This window comes from Callospermophilus lateralis, chromosome 4 (assembly GCF_048772815.1).
Source record: "Callospermophilus lateralis isolate mCalLat2 chromosome 4, mCalLat2.hap1, whole genome shotgun sequence".
NCBI classification, from domain to species: Eukaryota; Metazoa; Chordata; class Mammalia; order Rodentia; family Sciuridae; genus Callospermophilus; species Callospermophilus lateralis.
In genome coordinates, this window is record NC_135308.1 from 60,865,904 (window position 1) to 60,872,675 (window position 6,772).

General features: G+C 38.5%; 1 pseudogene; it reads left to right on the forward strand.

The window, feature by feature from the left end:
* The first annotated feature begins 692 nt into the window (after positions 1–692).
* LOC143398258 (integrin alpha-V-like) lies at positions 693–4,166 on the forward strand (annotated as a pseudogene).
* Positions 4,167–6,772: the final 2,606 nt, after the last annotated feature.

Here is a 6,772-nt window from a genome sequence, read left to right on the forward strand (position 1 = left end):
GATATAGCTTGTCTGTAAAAAACAACAGCAACAACAACAACAAAAAAACCACTGTGACACCCCACTTCTCAGCATTCATTTGAACTATAATGGGGCCTTTTTTTGAAAGTCAGTTTAGCTGTTCAACAACTAGATTTCTGGTTAATTATGCATTTCAAGCTAGAAAGCAATGTACTTGTGCCAGCTTGAAACTGCTGAGATGCTTTAGTTCTACTTTTAGATCAAGCAAGAAACATCACCCTAAAGCAGAAAAATGGCCCCTACAGTCCATATTCTCCATTTTAATGAGCACAGGACACAGAAGACAAGTGGGGAAATGTGGATTCATTAATTTCATTAAATATTTCTTGAATTTTTTTCCTTGCTGTGCACAAGCTCTTGGAATACTAAAGTTTACATATTTGATAGCTATTGCATAAAATCACGTTTTAACATGTTCTTTTCAGGTCACCATATAGAATTCAAGAAAAGAAAAGGAAAAGGAAAACAAAGATGCAACAATTCTTGAAGCCATAGTAAAATCAATGAATTACAAAGGAAGTATGGATGGGATATTAATGTTTGCAAGTGAGAATGAATAAAAGTTGTGCAAGGTTTGACTCTAAAAGGCATACACAACCAGACCAAAAAAAAAAAAAAAAACAAAAAAAGACTTGTGTCAGAATGAGTACAGAGAAGGCTTTCATCCACTAATGATTGACAAGTGAGAAAGCTGTAGAGAAGCAGGTTAAAATACATGAATTTACTTTACCTTCATAGTCTAAGGTTAATGTTCCCTATTAAATGTCAGTGAATCTGCAAATCTAGGATCATCTTAAACTTATGAAAAGGTATATTTTAAAATCTATTTTAGAGTCCCCATCCCGTGATGTTGCATTGAACGGAGCTCAGAGGAGGCGAGGGGCACCTGCACTGCTGACCCCACCTCTTGCACCCTGCGCCTCCCTTCCAGGGTATCCTCTTGGAAACAGCCCTCCTGCTTTTCCCAGCACTGTCCCAGGCTAGCTGTGAAGCAAGCCCCAAAGTTTGGGCGCACACAGGCGGCGGGTCCCTGGTACCATGTGCCCCAGGAACGGTGGCCCCTCCAAGCTTGGCATTCTGGGCGGACTCAGCCAAGTGCGCCTTGGCCCCTGCCTCCTCCTGCTTCTGTCTCAGTACTCCTGCTGCCTCTGCATCGCCTTCAACCTAGAGTGAACAGTCCTGCAGAGTACTCTGGCCCAGAGGGAAGTTACTTGGCTTAAGCAGTGGATTTCTTCTTCGTGCACAGTGCCTTTCTGGTAGAAGCTCCCTTAAGCAAACACTATCCAGCTCGGGATTGTAGAAGAAAGGTAAGTCCTCAAATGTGACTGGCCTTCTAGCCACAAGTGCCAACCAACTGAATTTTATGCAACAGGCAATAGAGATTATGCCAAGGATGATCCATGGGAGTTTAAATCCCCCCAGTGGTTTAGAGCAACTGTGAGGTCAAAACTGGATAAATTTTTGGCCTGGCTCCCTTGTACCACTGGAGGAGTGAGCTGAAACATGAGAGAGAGCCTGCTGGAATTTGCTTTCTTCAAGATGAAATAAAGACTGATGAGTATGTTCCATGCAAGTCAAAAAATATTGATGCTGATGGACAGGGAATTTGTCAAGGAGGATTCAGCATTGATTTTACTAAAGCTGACAGAGTACTTCTTGGTGGTCCTGGTAGTTTTTATTAACAATGTCAGCTCATCTTGGATCAATTGGCAGAAATCCTTATCGAAATATGACCCCAATGTTCAAGCAATTTTTGATGACAGTTAGTTGGGTTACTCACTGGCTGTTGGAGATTTCAATGGTGATGGCATAAATGACTTTGTTTCAGGAGTTCCAAAAGCAGCAAGGACTCTGGGAGTGGTTTATTTTTATGATGGGAATAACATGTCTTTCTTGCACAATTTTACTGGTGAGCAGATGGCTGCATATTTCAGATTTTCTGTAGCTGCCACTGACATTAATGGGGATGATTATGCAGATGTTTTCTTTCTTTTTTTTAGCACCATTTTTTCATGGATTGAGGCTCTGATGGCAAACTTCAAGAGGTGGGGCAGGTCTCTGTGTCTCTGCAGAAAGCTTCAGGAGAATTCCAGACTACAAAGCTGAATGGGTTTGAGGTCTTGGCACAGTTTGGTAGTGTCATAGCTCCTTTGGGAGATCTGGACCAGAATGGCTTCAATGATATTGCAATCACTGCTCCAAATGGGGGAGAAGATAAAAAAGGAATTGTTTATATCTTCAATGAAAGATCAACAGGCTTGAACATGGTGCCATCTCAGATCCTTGAAGGGCAGTGGGCTGCACAGAGGATGCTGCCAAGCTTTGGCTATTCCATGAAGGAAGCCACAGACATAGACAAAAATGGATATCCAGATTTCAATGTAGGAGCTTTATGTGTAGATCGAGCTGTCTTATACAGGACCAGACCTGTTATCACCATAAATGCTGGCCTTCAAGTATACTCTAGCATTTAAAATCAAGACAATAAAACCTGCCCATTGCCTGGGACAGCTCTCAAAGTTTCCTGTTTTAATGTCAGGTTCTGCTTAAAGGCAGAATGCAAAGGAGCATTTCCAAGGATACTTATTCCAGATGGAGCTTCTTTTGTATACATTCAAGCAAAAAGGATCAATTTGGCAAGCACTGTTTCTCCATAACAGGTTCCCAGGTCACTCCATGACCATGACAATTTCTTGAGGGTGCAGATGCAGTGTGAAAGATCTGATAGCATATCTGCAGATGAATATGAATTTAGAGACAAACTTACTCCAATTACTATTTTTATGGAGCATCAGTTGAATTATAGAACAGCTGCTGATGCCATAGGCTTGTGACCCATCCTTAACCAGTTCACCCCTGCCAACATCAGTGGATAGGCTCATTTTCTACTTGACTGTGGTGAAGCCAATGTCTGTAAACCCAAACTGGAAGTTTCTGTACATAGTTATCAAAAGAAGATCTATATTGGAGATGACAACCCTCTCACATTGATTGTTAAGGCTCAGAATCAAGGAGAAGGCGGCTATGAAGCTGAGCTCAGCATTTCCATGCTACCACAGGCTGATTTCATCAGGGTTGTCTGGAAGAGTGAAGCATTAGCAAGACTTTCTTATGCAGTTAAGACAGAAAGCCAAACCCGCCAAGTGCTATGTGACCTAGGAAACCCAATGCAGACTGAAACTCAACTCTTAGCTGGTCTTTGATTCAGTGTACACCAGCAATCAGAGATTGTAAAATTTTATTTACAAATTCAAAGTTCTAATCTTTTTGATAAGTAAGCCCCTTGTATCTTACCGAGTTGACCTTGCTGTTATAGCTGCTGTGGGGATAAGAAGAGTCTTAAGTCCTATTTCTTTCTTCCTATTCCAAATTGGGAGCACATGGAGAAACCCAAGACTGAAGAAGATGTTAGACCAGTTGTTCAGCACATTTAGGAGCTGAGAAACAATAGTTCAAGTTCATTCAGCAAAGCCATGCTAAATCTTCAGTGGCCTTATAAACATAACAACAACACTTTGTTGTACATCTTTCATCATGACATTGATGGGCCAATGAATTGTACTTCAAATATGGAGATCAACCCTTTAAGAATCAAGATCTCATCTTTACAAACAACTAAGAAGAATGACACAATTGCTGAGTAAGGTGACCAGAACCATCTCATCACAAAGTGAGATCTTGCTCTCAGTGAAGGAGATGTTCACAATTTGGGTTGTGGAATTGCTCAGAGCCTGAGGATTGTCTGCCAAGTTAGGCAACTAGACAGAGGCACAAGTACAATTCTGTATGTAAAGTCTTTACTGTGGACTGAGACTTTTGTAAATAAGAAATACCAGAATCATTCATATTCTCTGAAGTCATCTGCTTCATTTAATGTCATAGAATTTCCTTTAAAAATCCTTCCAATTGAGGATATCTTAAAATCCACATTAGTTACCACTAATGTCACCTGGGGCATTCAGCCCCAAGCCTATGACTGTGTGGGTGATCATTTTAGCAGTTCTGGCAGGATTGTGTTGCTGGCTGTTTTGGGTTTTGTAATGTACAGGATGGGCTTTTTAAAATGTGTTCAACCACCTCAAGAAGAACAAGAAAGAGAACAGCTTCAACTGCATGAAAATGGTTAAAGAAATTCAGAAACTTAACTATGATTTTTAAGTTATACTACATTCTGAATTGTTAGAATTACAAACTTGATTACAGATTTAAATTTATTCATGAGGGATAAAATTCTAAGACTTCTGCTGAATGTACCCAGTGTCTTCCTTTTAACCACAAAATTGAGAGCAATAATTTGTTGGTCTTCTCTTTATTAATAAATTCAGAGAGGTTAATACACATATATTGCCCTGTTTGTGGATATTTAAATAATGAAATTTCACATGATGGTTTTTATTCAATGTACATAAGACAGTCAGGGCCTCAGTTCCTACTTTATATAAAATAGTATCTCTTACAATTACCATTTCTGATTTAGTATTTGAGGTTTTGCTGTTCATTGTTGTTTTAAAAAAATCTAAATTTGGACCTTAGCATCCACATTTGTTTTTGTACAGGTATTTAATACACACTACAATACAGTTGACTTTTAAAGCTACTAAAAGCTTTGTAATTACCTGAATTTGGATTTGAATATCTGTTACATAGTTGAACTTTTTTTAAGAGAGAGAGAGAGAGAGAGAGAGAGAGAGAGAGAGAGAGAGAGAGAGAATTTTTTAATATTTATTTTTTAGTTTGCGGTGGACACAACATTTTTATTTTATTTTTTATGTGGTGTTGAGGATTGAATCCAGTGCCCCACGCATGCCAGGCGAGCACGCTACCACTTGAGCCACATCCCCAGCCCAACATAGTTGAACTTTTTTTAAAAAAAATTATGATACCACCAGAATTCTTTCCTGGAAACTGGGTGTTTAGATTTAGCTGAGTGGTTGAGCACGTGCTTAGTATGTATGAGGCCTTGAGTTCAATCCTCATCCCTGGAGAGAAAATTTTCTGTAATGATAATGGTGCAATATTTTAACATGATAATTGGGTACATGTGATTAATTTTTTCTTATATTTAATCCATAATCTGTTTTATTACTTTAACTTGTTTAAGTTCTACAAAAATCTGGTCTTCATTGTCATTGTTATCAAGTACAATACAACAATGCAACCAAACCCAGCTAATATCAAATTCATCATTAATTTAGTAAGCCTAAAGAACAGAGATTTAGTATTATTTCTGTTAGTGGGCAAGAATGTTTTTGCTGTGGATATACAAAGAAGTTAAACACTCCATTCTATGATTTATTTCAGGATGAATATAAACTCTTCCTCACCAGCTTTGAAACACTTGGAAATATCTTAAGATAACTTGGAAGCTGTATATATCAAAATAATTTGCTACCTAAATAACACAGGAAGTAATTATCTTTATTTAGATTCTCTTGTGATCACCCACATTAGTTGGGACATAAAATGAGTTTTCTTCTCAAATCTGTCATTGGCTACATTGGTGTGAGTTAGTGAAAGCTGATACAGTGTTCTGCTTAGTTTCCCATTTGTAACTTGTGACTGTACAATAAACTTGAGCATATGGTGATATATATATATATATATATATATGTGTGTGTGTGTGTGTGTGTGTGTGTGTGTATTTAAATAATAATAAAGTTACATTTTAAAACAAGTAAAATTGTAGCATCTAATATTCAAAAACAACCAAAGATTTCTGCTTATTTCTTTAAGGACATGTGTGGGCTGGGGTTTACATTTACTTCCATGCTGTATTTTCATGTTCTTCCTTCAGAGACATGGCTATTATTGTTAATTATTAGTGACACATTTGTTTTGGATGTGTGAATTCTTCCTGTGAATAGGTTCTGTACTTTTTGAATCCTGCATAGTGATTATTCTCTTACTATTCTGAAGCTGTCATGGGAGAAGAGGTGTTTCTGAAGAAGGGTCCAGAGGAGTTCCTTGGAGAGAAGGTGAAACTCCACTGGGGACCAGTGGGATCCTTGGCTTATGTGATGGAAAAAATCAGAGGCATAAACAGAGGTTAGTTTTAATGAGATCCCCAATAATCCCAATAATGTAGGAGAGAGGCATGCTGTCCCTCTCTTTCCAGAGAGGACCCAACTCTCTCCCTTTCACTATCCCTTCAATAAACCATGCCTGTTACATTGAGCAACATGTCTAAAGTCTGACTTGATCTCAAGAATCAGGGTTTGAAGAGTGGTGGTGGGGAATATCTGTATGCTGCCTCAGTTTCCTAGAAAGCCTCATCCCTCTAACATCCCCTAGTCCTTCCTTTATGTTTCCTTTCTACCTATTTCTTACTTCTTTTACTTCAAAGCTAATGTTGAATTTCAACATTGACTATGTATGAAAGAGGGAAGAGAGAGAGAGGAAATTATAAGGGAGAGATTTCCAGATTGCTAAGAGTACTGCTGAGAATATCTAAGGAGTCAGATGGTCAGTGACTTGACTGTTTCCAAATTGAAAGATTCTACTGAATTCACTCCTGTGGGGAAAATGAGGGAAAATATCTGAATACTTCTATCAATGTGATCAAAGATAAGATAGGAGTATTTTAGGAATAACTTAAAGCCATCATTGTAAACATTACATGCAAACACACACACACACACACACACACTTTGCAAAAATGCAAAAACCTGCATGAGATATTTGCCTTTTTAGCTGGACATGGTGGTGCTCACCTGTAATCAGCAACTCAAGAGGATGAGACAGGAGGATCCTG